The 17,998-nt window shown below is 34.1% G+C and overlaps 1 protein-coding gene across 1 annotated transcript in view; it reads left to right on the top strand.

Annotated features, from left to right (window-relative positions):
• The window catches only part of LOC129748415 (protein yippee-like), a 308,978-nt gene that overhangs the window by 43,388 nt on the left and 247,592 nt on the right, over nucleotides 1-17,998 (top strand). The window contains exon 3 of the mRNA XM_055743032.1: nucleotides 14,467-14,494. The gene's annotated coding sequence lies outside the window, so the exon portion shown is untranslated. The remainder of the gene's footprint in view (nucleotides 1-14,466; nucleotides 14,495-17,998) is intronic.

A 17,998-nucleotide genomic window follows, 5' to 3' on the forward strand; every position in this document is an offset into this window, starting at 1 on the left:
GAAGGGTCGTGGTTCCATGTAGCCCATCCTTTTCGTCTATCCTTCGAGAAAATATTCCAGTTTTTCGCCATATACGCGTCAGTCGGATTTCTGTTGAAGAGTTTCAATTTTCCCTATGCGCAATGGAAACTCTAGCTGGAAGTTCGGAGAATTTAGGAATTGTTTGATAAATTTCATAATTTTCTTATTATACTACTGTACTTACCGTTTTTCCTAGCAGTTCTGCCCTCGGCATGTTAGATTACCACGGCGGCCTTGTCATACCCAAATCTTCGGTTTCTATGGTGGTAAACTGCTGCTGCCTGGTTTTTCGAACGTTTTTCTAGTTCGCAGTTTGAATCGTACGGGTGGAGCTGGAAGGTTGAATATTCTAAATGCTGGTGGGGAAATCATCGTTCCAGAACCGGGATTTTCAATTGGCTTTGATCGGGGAAATCTTGCGGCAAAATCACTAATATAGTAGGTAATGAACATTAAAAACACTTAAAAATTTGCTGCACACACAAAGCACGGTCGAAAATTTGTTTACATTTTTGTTGTGTTTTGATTTGTCATCGGTTGGTTCAGTGACATCGTATAGATGTCCATAGATCTTCGTTTGGTTTCGAAAATTGAAGCATCGTATTTTTTGGTCTATTTATGATTGGTTTGATGTCTTTTTTGATATTATCAGACTTGGATTAAAAAAATTAAGATTCTGAAATACGCTCTCACACCACGGCGATCTATAGGAGCGATGAAAAAAGGCGTTTACACGAAAATAATAAAATGTTAAATTAATGTTACGTTCCATAATTCACATCCGGATGAATTTGTTTGGTAACATACCATAATGTAATGAATAAATTTTGACTATGTTAAAAGAACAAATACACGATATATGTTTTGTGGGATATGAGAAAAGGAATTAAGTCAAATGTAAAGTCAAACAATGCAACTGGCATCACTATTTGCCAGCATTGTAAGATCTGTCACGATTGACATCTTTCTCGCTCTAATCCTCTCCTCCTCGCCAACGGGGCTGGCAACAACAACTCGCGTCTCGCGTCACGTCAGTCAGTTCAGTTCGTTCGTCCGTCGTGCGCCAGACCCGTCGCAAGCTTCTGCCAAGCTGCGAACGACAGAAGGGACCTTGTTCCGTCAAGCGGGAATTCGGATTGTCGGTTCCCCGGTAAACTCCGCAACGAGCCCCACATGTTTGATGATTATAATGATAAAAATGCGCAATCAAGCCTAGTCCACAATAAGTTATTTCTGATTGCTGCATCTTGTTACAGGCGTTTTATCATGTCCGGGGTGCTTTTAGATAGATACAAGCTCCCTGTCAAAACGAAACTCTTTGCAGCAACCGAAATATCATAACCGTTGCCTACTTAGTGTTGATTTTTTTCAACGTTTTTTTTAATTGTGAGCGAAACGAACTTAATTAAGAAATTGCTAGAAAGGACCATTACTCAGATTAGAGTTATAATAATCCGAGTAAGGATTCGTAGCTTATATATGAGTTAGTGTGAATATCGTGAAACTGGGTTAACGTGACTCAAACCTGAATATTCGAGACGAGTAGTACAAGCTAGTACTGCTAAATTCTTGAGTCGTGTTGAAATTAAATGTAAAAATAATACACAAAATTTTGATTGCTAAAATTGAAAAAATTAAGATATTTCAGGGTAAGCTTTGTAGTAAAATATTATATTCAATATTGAAAGTGTTTCAATCTTATTCTATATAGATTTCTGACATATGGAATCCTGTGGGGGTGTTTTTCGTCGATGGATCAGTGGAAGAAATACAAAAATTGAGAACATTTTCAGGAGGTGTTGGAAACGTTATTGGAGGTCCTCAAAAATACAGACAAAATATTTCCACAACATTCTTTTACATAAAAAAATTATGAAAACAAGTAAGTAAACTTTATGAATCAATAGTTTTTTAAAGAAACAATTATGGTTTTATGTAAAAACCAATAACTTTGCTGGTGATGTACTAGATCAAAAATCAAAACGCCTTTGCTTAGACAACATTTTGATATTGTATTTGCAAATTACCTAAATCTTCTGTTGTCTACACAAAGGCGTCAAAATATCGATGAAGTTACAGAATCTGTTTGTAATATTGTGAGGTTAATAAAGCTCAAAAGCTTATTTTGGTTTCAGCTTGCTCTCAAATTTAAATTAATGAAAGCTTAAAGATGCTTGATTTTGCTATCGCCAAAAAACTTACAGCTCAAAATGCTATCATTTTGCTGTTGACACCTCATTATACTCTCAATTTGCTTTCGATTAAGGCATCAAAGTCTGCTCGGGTATATGTAAGACATTCCAGTTTCGAGATATAGCTGAGGAATCAAGTATCCTCAGGGATCAAGTATCCTCATTCTTTCCTAAATGGTCGGTCTCAAATTTTGAAATTGTTACACTTCTTAATAAAAACCCATTTTAAACAAGGAATATGGTTTTCGTGTATAAAGATTTGAGTTTCAAAACAAAAATCTATCTGAATTGAAAATCGAAATGTACTAGGTATTAAAAATTAGTTTCAATTCGTGAACAAAATATAAAGTCGAACTGCAAATTTCGTTTGCACTGCAAGTTTTCCTGCTTGTGGGGCGAACCACGCTTGGCCTACTAATGTGTGGTAGATGCAACTCTATCTATTTCTACCACTTTAGAGCAAGTTCACTGGTGTTGGGAAAAAGTGATAGAAATTTTTACACTTACGGCACATTTTGAAAATTTTGCCATGCAAAAACATTTTCAAGATCTGTGGCCTTCTAGTTTTTTTACAACACGTGTTGTATTTTCGCATGCTGTGATGCAAAAATAGCCATATTTCTATCACATACAGCTGAAATTGAAACAGTGTTGTAAAAAAATACCACGCCCCAAGATCTTGAAAACAATGTTGCATGGTAAAATTTTCAAAATGTCAAAATTTCTACCACTTTTACCCAACACGAATGAACTTGCTCTTATAGTAGTTGGCCCGTGCTTAACAAATATTTGATACCTATGTGATGATAATGCTTCTAAATAAGTTGTACCCGCTCATTTTCACCATGTTTTTCTTATTTTCTAACTTTCTTTCCATCTATAAAATTTCATTAAAATCAAATAAATAACAAACATACATTACTGTGATTATCTCTTCAAAAAATTATTTTATCAAATTTGAAAAAAAAGGATAGGTCCAGAAGAAAAAAAATTAACTAGTGGAATGCTTTTGTTCTTGAATATTGACGGCAATGAGGAAAGTTGAATGATAAAAACGATTTTATATTTATAAACTATATGACTCAGCATCAAAGTTTTTGATAAAAATTCGGAATTTTCAACAAAAAGAACATCTGTTATATTGCTATTCAGTTTTTGAAGATTATCTGTGATGCTTTTTTCAGATATTTGATAGTAAAATCAGCCTAAGCCTCTTCCACCCCTTCCCCCCCCACCCGTTCCTTGCATATCGCAAAGTTCTGCAGCGAACCGGCACTATTTCGTAGAAAATGACTTGTACAAAATTTGAACTACATCGGACACGCCTCAAAACGTTGAGTACTTCATATGAAATATTTAAAAACTGGCTTCAAAGCACGTAGGTTAAGGCTGCCAGATTGTCCGGTTTTATCTGGGTTTGCCCGGCTATTTATTTAATACAAAATTTGACAAAAGTCCGACTCGGCTCTGCTGCCTGGATATCATTGAAAAAAGCCCGGATTCTGGCCTGGATTTACTCACTTTATTTCCAAAATTGAACAAAAAAAATCTGTGTTGTATATTTTTTTGTTTATGCGTCCAAAACAAAATTTTATGAGCCATTTTTATAAAAAATAATTATGAAAAGTGCCATGAATGCCTCAAATACTATTTAGAAACTGCTTACGAAAATAATTTTATTTTTCTTGATTTGTGTTGAGTGATTCCTGGGTTTTTACCAAATTTGCCCGGATAAATATTCCCCTTATTTTTGGTCGACATTTAGGAATCAAATGCCCGGATTTTGCCAGGTTTTTAAATAAAATAGCCTGGATTTGTTCGGCTCGGGTGAGTGCTGAAATAATTTTGTCAACCCTAACCTAGGTACATATACATTTTGCCGTAGCACGTGGCATAGAGGATAGCCTTCAAGTCTTCTAAGCCAGCGGGCATGAGATCGATTCCCAGTAACGGCATACATAGTACACTTTCTGTAGATTGGTGGTTTTAGCATATGTAAGATTCTAGCCATCATATCCTCGAAAGATTTAAGCTTAGAATTAAAAAAAAAGGAATCTCTTCTAGGAAACATCAAGTTTCATTGAGATCCTGTATGTGTTTGTGTTCGTTAAAAAAAAATATAGCCGATCCAAATGATTATAACGAACTAAAAATTTGGTTTTTCTTTAAAATGGTCGAACTATTTTTCTCTGGTTGGTTCAAACAGTTTCTGTTATATTTGCATGTCTTTGTGAATTTAAAAATAACAAGTGAAACCAATAATTGTTTTGACTAAATACGTCAATTCAATGTCTCGTCAACTTCAAAACTTTTGATGTACAAGCGGTATGTTTGTCTTTTTTTATCTGTGAACATTAAGTTATTAGAAGCCATTGAAGTTGAAAAGTATTGCAAGACGCCCCAGTTGACGGTACGTTAGAAAATCACGTTGAAGTAAAAAAAAATCAACAAAAAAAGTTATCACTACATTTTGAAATCTAGGTATTCATCGAACAAGAGCTCAATTTGACAGAAATGTTACGATAATTGCATTAAAACCAGTTTCGATTTACCCCATTGTCCGATTATATAAAACTACTTTAATCATTTAGTTGATGAATAAGAACTAGACTAAGACAAGGTACTTGATTCCGTTTTCTGTGTTTATGAAAACAAATTGGCACGTGTGGCGTTTGCGGCGTTCGATTCCGCATTAGATAACGTAACATTCAACAGGTTTACATCACAATGCCACTTGTAGAGTTCTACTGAAGCGTCGAAGTCGTCGATGAGCGATGCAATAAATGTTAATTTGCTGTCTGGAGCCGATTCGTTATTGTTTTGTTTTTTTTCCTTAACCAACTCATCCGAACAAATCCAATCGATGGGTCCCTTGACACTGACCCTGCCCAACGCTGGCTGACTGAGTGAGCTCAAGTGCAACCGCCATGCCATTTCGTTTATTTTCCAAACCAACACCACCGCACCGTGAGGTCATCTTTTCGGCCACGTAAACTTCGATTCGGTAAAAGTGTTAAATCGACCAATAACAATATTGCCGGCGTGTACTTATATCATTAATTTCTTTTTTACTGCCCTTCAACACTTGCATCGGCCACTGCCCTGGAGTCGATTGCAGTCATTGTCCAGTCAGGAGCAATCAACTCGGCTTACGTCAATGTAAATTTATTACTCAAACGTATGGGTTAATATAGCACGGTGTCTTTTTTAGAACAACTTCAAGAAAAATATAATCGGCATCTCTGAAAGTTTGCCACATAATAGAGGAGACCTCTCCTATCTAACGCAGTATTTAGGAAAAAAATCGATGACCTCCGAATGGATTTTTTCCTGGATAGTGTGTTGAATAGGAAAGAGTCTCCTTTATTTAAAATGATAAATTTTTAGAGATGCCGATTTTTCTTTTTCAAGGTTTTAGATCTTTTAAAAAGAAACCGTGTATAAAAAAGAACTGTTGGATTTAATCAAGTTGTGTTGTCGTAAAAACATTGCATTTTCTTAACATTTAAATTATACTATTGAGGCAGTAATGCGTATGAAGGGATTTGAAAAAAATTCATACAAGAAAAGTCTCCACTTCGTCGACGAGGCTGATAATATAATAAACTATCAAACTGCCCTTTAATGCCTTGACTTTTGTGGCGGCGAAATGGTCGTAAATGTCATCAGTTTATGATAGATGGGGTTTAGTAGGATGGCTGACGTCGTTATCGTTTGCCCCACTTGAATGTCAGTATCACCAGTAAGTTGAAAATACTTACAAATCTGATTTTCACAACCGTTTATTACTTCCAATATTTCATTTAATACGGCATAAGAAAATAATTTCATCTTCTGTTAATATGCCAGCCTAGTTCATTGCATTTTCTGCGTGGACCGTTTTGTTCATTTTATTGCGACATTTCCAGGGTCCAATAAGAAGACTCAAACTGACCTAACCATAAATAACACTTACTATCAATTTAAGCAGCTTCCAGGTTAGGTGGAAATGCATGAAGTATGTTGTATTAGACTGAGTCGATTTGGGGTCTTTTATGAATTTCTCAAACCCTGGGGTCTTAAAAGCTTCGTCTTGGTCGAAAACTTATCCATGATTTTTTGTAGAATTTTTAAGTAACGTTTACATGAGTAAATTTGAACTTTTAGGTTTGTATGGGAAAATTAAATATTTTGTACTGAAAAATCAACATAATTTTTTTTTCTGTTAAACCGAGCCAGCTGATGGTTTTTGTGCCAATTTATAAAATTCCTTAAGGAAATTTTCCGCTCAACAACTTTGTGGAAGACTGCATCTTCGTATCTTATTAGGCAAAAAAGTTATTAGCAGTTTAACAGGGGTATGTCTTTTCGCATTGATAAATAATAAATTTAATTGACATCACTACTCTAGCCACGCGAAGTATTGCATGAAAAGTAGTTATCCAATACCTCACTAGGCACCCTGCAGTGATGTCAATTGAATTTAATGTTTATAACTTTTTTGCCTAATAAGATACGAAGTTACGGTTTTCGACAAAGTTGTTGAGCGGAAAATTTTCTTAAGGATTTTTATAAATTGGCACAAAAACCATCAGCTGACTCGGTTCCACAGAAGAAACAAAAATGATGTTGATTTTTCAGTACGAAATATTCTGTTTTCCCATACAAACCTAAAAGTTCAAATTTACTCATGTAAACGTTACTTAAAAATTCTACAAAAAATCATAGATGAGTTTTGGAACAAAACGAAGCTTTTTAGATCCCAGGGTTTGAGAAATTCAAAAGTGACCACAAATCGACTCAGTCTAATGTTGTATATTTTCAATTTAAATTTCATATGAATAATAGGGTAAGTAAAAAGTGTGTGTCACATTCAAGAAGGCTCCATGTAGACACCCTTTGTTCTACTTAAAATAAATCGGTTAATAAAAATACTTCAAACGAAAATCAATCAAGGATTTTAAAACAAAAAAAAATAGAATTACAAGATGTTTTAGGTTAAAAATCCACTCTATTCACTCAATACAAAAAATAGAATAAAATTAAATGAAATATAATTTGAAGATACCGAATTCTACTGAATAAAAAAAATTGGAATCATGCACTAACCTTTAAATTATGAAATGAAAACACGAAGGTTCAGATGTAATGTTTGGAAATTAAATAACTGAAAAACTTACTTTTTATCCCAGAAATCCATTGTTGTTTTTTTTATTTATTAATTGTTCTCGGTCTACGATAACTCAATATGAAACAGACTGATTTTTGTTTATTCTATTCTCAAAACTATCCTTACCAATATCAATCTTTTTCTTATTTTCAGGAAATAGTAACAGAAAAATTATTCAACTCGTTGAAGTTTTAAGCTAGAAGTTTTCTATTTTGGTGCACATTTAATATTGCATCTTTGTGCTGTGTTGTTGTCACAAAATCTTTCTAAAAGACTTTATTTATTAGCTCAACAGGATATAGGATTTTCTAACACCTCTGTAGATGATAGGGGCTGTTCAATTTGACCCGAAGCGCAGATTCAAAGCATCTTAATAATCATCCAAATATGCTGAAGAACTGAGATTTTTTAGAGATGTTCTATGAAAATGATAATCAAATTAACGACATATAACTTAAATTTGAATTTTGAAAATCAGTCTATTGAGAAATGAGATACAGCAAAGCCAAGACAAAATTGGATATCTTTGTTTTAAGATAGTTTTTTCTTCTACCGGAAAATCCGGAAAAGAGGTCAAAATGTTCATTGGATCCCCACATATTTATACATCGTAGAATAGATGTATTCTGGAAAATTTCAAAAACCAAAGATACACTCAAAAACAGCAAAGCTGTCAGAAATTATAAGCTAAAATTAAATTGTTTTTTGGGACTTTTACCTGGTAAAACAAATTCACTTTATTTTGCAATATTTAGAAACAAGAATACTTTACTTTACCTACACAATGAATCATCGAAATCGGTCAAAATTTGCGGCCACGGGAATAAACAACAAAATATAAGTCAAATTTCCCCGAAACGGGTATTTTACGAATCGCTTTGGAAGGTTAAACTGGCTCATTATATTTGAATGCACTGAAGAGTTTAAAATATTTACAGTACTGATTTAAGCTAAAAATTGAAAAAAAAAACACGATACGTTACTTGGATTCATATGCAGTTGAATGTTTAATTATTTTTTAATAGTTTTTTTTTAAACTACCTACTTGTTCTTTTATTAACATTGTTCATAGGTTTGTAATGTTTGAAATTTTTGATATTTTGTCATTTTATTTAATTTTGTTACTAGTTATTTTTGAAATTGTGTAAATCATTGTAATTTTTGAAATTTCTGTAAATATCTGTTTTACCATGTCTTGATTTTTTTTAAAATTTTTATGTAGTTTCGGTAGAACTTGGATCTTTGAATGTTTTGTATTTTTTATAGGTCACTAGCTGACCCGGTGTGCTTTGCTACACCTTTCAAAATCGAATGATATTTTCAGAATTCACTCAAATTTGTATTGTTTTGTTGGCATTATTTTGAATCAAATTATAACATAATTCAAAAGCATTCGCTATAAAATAAGAGCTGCAGCTGGAGTATCGGATTGCAAACCAAAAATAACTTAAACTAATATTCTGAATCTTGATCTATAACTTTGTGTTAAAGATCTGATAATTTTAATCTGTTTCTTTAAGCTTCGCGCTAAAAAAGGAGGGTCACAAATAAATCGTATGCAAACAATCCAACTGATAAAATATGGTTGTTTTTGCTTGATATATTCTGGATGGATGCTAAAAAACTGATAAGAGAGCCCCACCCCTGTCCTTCCCTTCCCCCCAACTGAATGGGGGGTGATTTTTAATAATCATACCCATTTTATTCATTCCCAAAAATCTTCTTGTATCAAATATTGTTCCATTGGTTGATAAGTTTTTAAGCTTTACAACAAAATTAATATGGAATTCTCCCTTCCCTTCATTTATTCTCAATTCTATCATCCCACTGCAAGAAAGGAATTGTTTGACATTAAAATATTCTCGTATTGAAATACCATCCCATGGCAAAATTTAGTTTTATTTGCGTTGTAAATTCTTGAGTTATGCAAAAACTTGAAAGAAAGAACCATCCCCCTTCCGTTCTACCCATTGAATGGTGGGGTGAGAACTTTATATTCAAAACAGTATATTTTGTTCTCAAATACTTTTTGATACCAAATTTTATTTCATTTGCTCTATTAATTCTCAAGTTATGCAAAAAAATGTATGGAACCCCCCCTTTCCCCCTTTTTATATCTTTCCGTTGAAATACCCTCACATGCCAAACATGGTTCAATTTGCTCGATCCGCTCTCCAGTTATACTGAAAATTGTAAGGGAGACATCTTCTCCCCCTTTTCATCCACCTTTTCGAAGGAGTGAGGGATACGAAATATTCAAAGAAGCATTTCTCGTACCCAAATATCATTCCATGCCAAATTTGGTTCCATTTGTTGTAGTAGTTCTTGTGCTATGCAATAAAAATTGTATGAAAATTCCCCCTCCACCTTTTTCCTTTCTCCCCGCTGGAAGAAGGAAGGGGTCTCAAACAATCATTAGAACATGTCACGTTTCCAAATATCAGCCCATGCCAAATTTGGTTCCATTAGCTTGATTAGTTTTTGAGTTATGTAAATAATTAAAAAGAGGGCCCCTCCCCCCTTTATATCTCCCTACTGGAAAGAGGGAGGGGTCTCAAATAATCATTGATATATTTTTCGTATCAAAATACCTTCCCATGTCAAATTTGGTTCCAATAGTTTTCGAGTTATATGAAAAATCGTAAGGTAGCCCCCCTCTCCCCTTCCTATCACCCCACTGAGAGGAGGGAGGGGTACCTTATATTCATTGAAATATTCCCCGTTCCCACATACCACCTCATTCCAAATTTGATACCATTTGCTTGATTGGTTCTCGAGTTATGCAAAAAATTGTCTTTTATATAGGAGGCCCCTCTCCCCCTTCCTGTTAGTGGGAGGAGTCCCAAACCATAATAGGAACCTTTCTTGGCCCCCAATACCCCCACCTGCCAAGTTTCACGTAAATCGGTTTAGCAGTTCCCGAGTCTATAGGGAACAGACAGACAGACAGACAGACAGACAGACAGACAGACAGACAGACAGACAGACAGACAGACAGACAGACAGACAGACAGACAGACAGACAGAAATTCATCTATATATCTATATATATAAAAAGCAATTTCTGTATGTTTGTTTGTTTGTTTGTTTGTTTGTTTGTCCTCTATAGACTCAGCCGTCTTAAGGGCTAGAGAGCTGAAATTTGGCATGGATGCTCATTAGGACCAGGAAGGATGAAAAATGTTTTTAGATTTTCGGATGACCCCTTCTAAAGGGGGTAGTCCATACAAGACAAATATTGTTTTCGCGATACTGACGTTACTTTTCGTCGGATCGTGTTGGAAATTTGCACATGAGTGTTTAGAAAGACGAGCAATCGATTTCAGGTGTCAAATTTTGTGTAATGGGTCAGCCAAAGGGGTCGTCCATATCAACTGTTCGCTGTTTTTGCGATATTGATGTTATTATACATCGTATTCAGATGAAAATTGGTACACGATAGTTTTGAGAGATGAGCAGTGGATTTCAGTTATTAAATTAATTGTAAGGGGCCGGCAAAGGGGGTCGTCCATTTAAACCTTTCAATATTTTTGCAATATCGTCGTTATTTTGCATCGGATTGGTATGAAAATTTGCATACGGTAGTTTTCAGGGACGAGCAACCGATTTCAGATGTCAAATGTTTTGCCAGGGGTCGACGAAAGGAATCGTCCATATAAATTAATTTTTCATTTGCCGCCGACCGTGGCCTAGAGGATAGCGTTCAAGTCTTCTAAGCCAGAGGTCATGAGATCGAGTCTCGGTCACGGCACACATAGTACTCTTTCTGTGGGTTGGTGGTATTAGCATTAGTAAAATGCTAGCCATTATATCCTTGAAATATGTACGCTTTAGTCTTAAGTAGAATTTAGATCTCTTCAAAGAAACATGAAGTTTCACTGTGATCGTATATGTGTGTGTTCGTTTTTTTTTCACTGTTTTTAGCAATGTTGACGTTATTATGCAATGGATTGCTTTGACAATTTGCACACGGGAGTTTTGAGGGAAGGGCAATCGATTTCAGTCATCAAAGATTGTATAAGAGCCCCCGAAAGGGGTTTAGATTTTTGGCAATAATTGCGTTGTTATGCAATGATCGAGTCGAAATTTATACACGTGGTTTTTTGGCACGGTCAAAGGATTTCTGATTTCAAATTTAGTAGCAAACGACAGACAAAGTGATCGACAAATATTTTTGCAATTATTACTTAACAATGAATTCAAAAGTGCATCTGGAAAATGCTTGGCTATTGGCTTTCATACAAACTGTTCATGACATATTCCAAGTTGAAAGCGAAACGGAGTTCGTATGGGATCAGCTAGTACCTATATAAAAAGCAATTTCTGTATGTTTGTTTGTTTGTTTGTCCTCTATAGACTCAGCCGTCTTAAGAGCTAGAGGTTTGAAATTTGGCATGGATGCTCATTAGGACCAGGAATGATGAAAAATAATTTCAGATTTTCGGATGACCCCTTCTGAAGGGGGTCGTCCATACAAGACAAATATTGATTTCGCGATATTGACGTTATTTTTCGTCGGATCGTGTTGAAAATTTGCACATGAGTGTTTTGAAAGACGGGCAATCGATTTCAGGTGTCAAATTTTGTATAAGGGGTCAGCCAAAGGGGTCGTCATTATTAACTGTTAGCTGTTTTTGCGATATTGCGAAATTGTCATTTTGTCAATTTTGTAATTATTTCCATATCTCTCATTTTAGTTTGTGTTTTTTCTGTTTTTTTTTCATTGGTCTGTGTAACTTCCTATTTTTTTTTTTTTACATTTTAGATGAGTTTGTTTACAATTTTTTCTCGATGAATCGATAAGACCGGGATTATGCCATTTATTGATTGATCTCGGTCAATCAATCAGTAATGGTCATTGTTTTGAGAGTTTTGGACAAATTCCTAGACAAAAATATAGTTCACAAAATCCAATCTCAAATTCTTAAACAGCTTAATTTTCTATCATCTGCCTTGACAATAATGTTTTAATTCTAGCGACCAATATTCAGGTGTGTAATTTTTGCAAATGTGTTCATTGCACTTGAAGCTTTTTCATAAAATTATTTATTTTTCAAGCACATGATGAATTTTGATATACACTGCTGGCCAAATGTTTGGGATCACCCACTGAAAAACATGCAAATTTTGATCGTTTATATCTCAGCCGTCTTAGGACAGTTTGCAAATCTTCTGATCTCATTTGAAAGATAATGAGCAATAGCTATTTCGAAGGTATTTTGCCCAAATATAATGTGTTAGTTTGAACTTAAAACTTAACCTAAAGTTATAAGATTTTCAAAAAATCGCATTCAATATTCAAAGCCGATCATCTCGGGATAAGGTCGACCAAATCTCAAAATTTGAGTGGCATTAGAATTCCTGTTCTTTATTTCTCAAAACACAATTAAAAAATTTTGTGAAAAAATTCAAGAATGTACTTTTAATTAATAAAATAGACACTTGAGTTACCGTCCAAAAGTTTGGGATCACCCCTTTGTATGGTGAGTTTGGGATCATTCTTATAAACACATGCAAATTTATCTTATTCATATCTTTCTCATCTAACATCGTATTGCAGATCTGAAGGGTTCATCTGGAAGCTAAGGAATTGTTGTTTTTTCATAAATTGATTCAAAAATTATATTTTGAAGTGATAACCATAAAAAAATCACTTGAAATTAATTGTTTTTTTTTAAAGTTCCCAGTTATGATTCTGAATTTTTTATAGTTCTCACCTTAAAATATAATTTTTGAATGAATTTTTTAAAAAAACAACAATTTCTTAGCTTCCAAATGAACTCTTCAGATCTGCAATACGATGTTCGATGAGAAAGATATGAATAAGATAAATTTGCATGTTTTTATAAGAATGATCCCAAACTCACCATACAAAGGGGTGATCCCAAACTTTTGGACGATAACTCAAGTGTCTATTTTATTAATTAAAAGTACATTCTTGAACTTTTTCACAAAATTTTTTGATTGTGTTTTGAGAAGTAAAGAATAGGGATTCAAATGCCTTTCAAATTTTGAGATTTGGTCGACCTTATCCCGAGATTATCGGCTTTGAATATTGAGTGCGATTTTTTGAAAATCTTATAACTTTAGGTTAAGTTTTAAGTTCAAAACTAAAACATTATATTTGGACTAAATACCTCCGAAATAGCTATTGCTCATTATCTTTCAAATGAGATCAGAAGATTTTCAATATGTCCTAAGACGGCTTAGATATGAACGATCAAAATTTGCATGTTTTTCAGTGGGTGATCCCAAACTTTTGGCCGGCAGTGTATGTACATCATACGCATACCGCTGCAAACATTGATTTTTTGCTCCCCGTGTGTTTTTTCGATGCCTTATTGGTCACCAAGCATCAGTGTAAAATTATAGATGATTTGGTTGATTTCTGAATTATCGCAAACCGTTTTAATTTTGTTTAGAAATTTCTCGGGATGAAGAAATTTTTGACTTCTAAATCTTCCAGGAAATTAAAAAAAAGCTTGAAATTAAGTATATCTTAAATTATTGGTTTTGATAACTCTTAAGCTTCATTTTTTGCTAACATGAGATCAGTATTGCATCAAAAAGTAATAACTTTATAAAAATAATAAAAAAATCTGAATCCATTGGAAAGGATTGAAAATGGAATGTATTTTATGAAATAGTTTTGCCAAGATAATATAAAAATACAAACTTGCGATTTTTAATTTTCATCCTATTGTTAAAAAGTTTTGAAATAAGCAGGCATAACATTTAAATTGAGAAAAGAATTGTAATTTGTTCACATGAAATGTACTGCAAGTAGCATAGAAATTTTTTCTAAACATTCAGTACATCTCTGGAGATTTTGGAATGACAAATTTATACTCCCATACAACTTTCCATACAAAGTTTAAACTCATTACGCTTATATATTTCTATTGCTTTTTTCGGTAGCAAAACAATAAAAAAAGGTTATGAGAGGTGTAAAAATTTATTGATTTGAATTTTTTCCACAAAGTTTACTGCGGTCTTATGTAGAGTACATACTTCATGTAAAATAATAGTTTTTTAAACCTTCTTACACACATATACATATGTAGGTATATATAATAATAATGTATTTATTTTATTTGATTTCAGAGTGCGGTTTGTCTTAGAAAAATAAAAGGTAAGAATTTTTATTAGGAAGTTGGAAGTCATATTTCGTAGCCCAAGGGAAAAGAGAAAGCGGCTGAAACCCTCTAATACGTATCGACAAAAAATCTTTCGTTTGTTAATAGAAAAAAATATTTGTTTTGTTTCTTACTTGAACCTTGAAAATTCAGGTCTGAAGCATGGAAGAAAAAAAATACTTCGAATCAGTTTCAAACCATTTGCTTCACTAGTTGAAACGATTATACATATGTACTTATTTGACCAAACTACTTCCACCCTTCTTTCGATGTCCTCAGCTGTCAGCGAGCGCATCGTCTTAAAATATTCATGGAAATGGAAAATCGAACACAAAGTTCCTTCCATGCCTTTTCCTCCTTGGTCGTTATTTGGATGGACATTTTAATCCATAAATAATCGAAATAATCCGGCCATGATTACCCACCACCATCATTGGATTGGAATACATATTGCTTATGGTGATTATGAAGCTATTGAAGGTAGGAGAATTTACTTTGTTGTCGATGAACTTTTTTAAGTTTGCTTATGAATATTTCAGGTTCGTCCATGATGGCATCTTTAATTGTGTCAACATATTAGAATTCTAGAGTACATATTTTTATAAAATAGATCAATAACAGAAAAAACACCTGTTATCAACCATACCATGGTATCAATTGTGTTATGCTATGTAGAGCAGGATTTAAAGAAAAAGAATGTTTTATTGAATGTTGTGAATATGTTCTTATACATAAACATTTAACTACCTTATTTTCGCTTTTTAATTAAAATTTCTTCAGATTTAACAATCAACTTTAAGATTGATAAATGTTTCCCATCAGAAAATGTGGAACCACCTTAAACCCATCAACTTGACCGAAGGTGAGCAGTTCCTTAGGTAGTTACCTGCGAAAAGTGATGCAATTTCGAGTTTGTCTTATTCAAATTTTTGGAACCCGTTGACTCGAAGGCGCAAACAATACTTATTTGTATAACGGTACGGTTAACACGGTAATTTTTAGTTGAACGATCGCTTGACCGCAATTTGGTATTTCTTTACACAACAAGTGGCAGCGACCTTCTGAAGCATTTAACTCACCTATTTCAGTTGGTTTTTTTAAAATATTTTTTAAAAGACGTAACCTCGTAAACATATCAAAAAAAGAAACTAATTTTTTTTTCTAGCATATCTTTAAAAAATATCTAAGATGGTATGCAAAAATTCAACTACACCCACCCAACTTTTGATTCAATTGGATTGCGAGAAACGTGTCTCCAGGCCCCAACAACGTGGCAGAAAATCCTCAAAGGGAGCTGAGTACCTGAGGCGTTATTTTTAGAGTAACAAAGGACAGTTTTTTTTTGTTATTTTTCTTTATATTCCCGTTTGGGCTATCACGGGTTTGTGTGGGTGGGTTCAGGTAGGAAAATGGAATTCTTTTTTCACCAACTTTCTGGTGGAGGCGAGGTGGAGATTCTGATGAAGGAAATGGAGATAATGACAGCAGCAACAACAACGACGACAACAAGACAGCTGTTGAGTGGCTCCATTCAACGATGAATGATAGCATGAAGGCAGTGTGGGAGGCCGGGAGTAATAACCCTTTTGTGTGATGTATTGGTATGTCAATTGCTTCTTACATGTTGTCCTGGCAGTCGTTGAACCCGAATTTACCGGATATTTGGTAGGGAAAAAGGCCATTGCACCATTGGCATTGGTAGGAATTTTTGCAGCAGGGAAAATATCGTTAAGGAATTAATGGAGTGCTGTTACGTCGGATGTGGAAAAATAAAACATGGTTGAGGCCTAAATAACCACAATATATTTTGTTGCGTCAGATGAATGGTGGAATCGTGTAGTAATAAATGAAGACATCTTTTACCATTATGCGATTGGAAAAACGGGAATGTTTTTAACTACAGACTGATTACTTATAGCGTTTTCTTATATTAGCAGAAATTTTAAAGGTTGAGGTGCAATCATTGATTTTCTGTAATCCGTTTTCCCTTTAGATGCATTTCATTGAATTAATTTATAACTCATTTTTCTATGCTATAATGTAGAAAATTTGGGTAACAAGTTTAAAGTGTCTTTTCAGTAGAATCTGTACTGGTGAGAAGGGTAAATTTTCTCAAATGTTTTTGCCTTCACTAGCAAAGGACTGATTGTTTTGCACAAGACGAAAATATTGCACAAATGGAAGATTTATGGAAACTTTTCTCCACAAATAGAAATTATGAAATCCTTAGGATCATATTAACGGGGAGGGGGGGGGGACGAGCAATGGCCCCCCGGCTCAGGGTCCCCCCCAGGAAAATTAAAATTTAAACATTACTTTAACCTTCCAAAGCTGTTCGCAAAATATCCGTTTCGGAGAAATTTGACTTGAAGTTTGCTCTTATTCCCGTGGCCGGAAATGTTGACCGATTTCGATGATATTAAATTCATTTTGAAGGCAATTTATTCCAGTTTCTAAATATTTCAAAATAAAGTTAATTTGTTTTACCAGGTTGTCTGTAGTACCGTGACTGCGGGTATTTCCATGCACCTAAGCGATTTTTGTTTTTCAAGGCTGTGTGAAAAAATCAAATGAATGATTCAAAAGGTCACAAACCCACCATTAGTTAGGATTTCTTATGTACTTTAAGGAAAAAATATCGTAGTTGATAAAATACACGAAAAAATGTTTTTTTGGATTTTTTTAAAATTCCGTGCACTTTTGCAACTAATTCCGTGCACTCTGAACTTTGTTATTTACCAACAGTTTGTGTTGATTAAATAAATGCGCTGACTTTCAAGCTATAATATACCTGGTTATAAATCTGGTTACACCCCAGCCCCTCCCTATTAAATACTTCCGTAATAAGTGAATGACCCCGAAGAAAAATATAGTAAACAAAGTATTGCGGACTCAGCTTTGCATTAACGCTTTGCAACACCAGAAAGTGACGTTTCAACCGAAAGTGCTGGCATTTTTATTTTTTCTTGGGTTGTGTTAAGCATAAAATGCTGTAGGCATTTGATAGTATTCTACGTAAGTTCAATGTCTACACGATAGCATAAAATTATGTTGGATATAAATAATTTTTAGCATAGAAAATAACATTTTTTTAGGAAAATGCACGGAATTATGTGCTGCATGGAATTACCCGCAGTCACGGTAGTCCGAATAAAAAAAGTCTCAAAAAACATTTTTTTTAAATTGCTTATAATTTCTGACAGCTTTGCAGTATTTGAGTGCATTCTTGATTATTGGAATTGTCAAGAATACATCTATCTGACGATGTATAAACATTAGGGGTCCGATGAGCATGTTAACCTCTATCCCGGGTTTCCCGGTAGAAAAAAATCTTACTTAAAACAAAGACATCCAGGTTTGTTTTTGCTTCGCTGTATCTCATTGCTCAATAAACCGATTTTCTAAACTCTAACTTTAGTTTTTTTCGTTAATTTGATTATCATTTTCATAGAATATACTTGGTCTCTAAAAAATCTCAGTTCTTCAGTATATTGGAATGA

The sequence above is a fragment of the Uranotaenia lowii genome, chromosome 2, assembly GCF_029784155.1.
Source record: "Uranotaenia lowii strain MFRU-FL chromosome 2, ASM2978415v1, whole genome shotgun sequence".
In the NCBI taxonomy this organism is placed as follows: Eukaryota; Metazoa; Arthropoda; class Insecta; order Diptera; family Culicidae; genus Uranotaenia; species Uranotaenia lowii.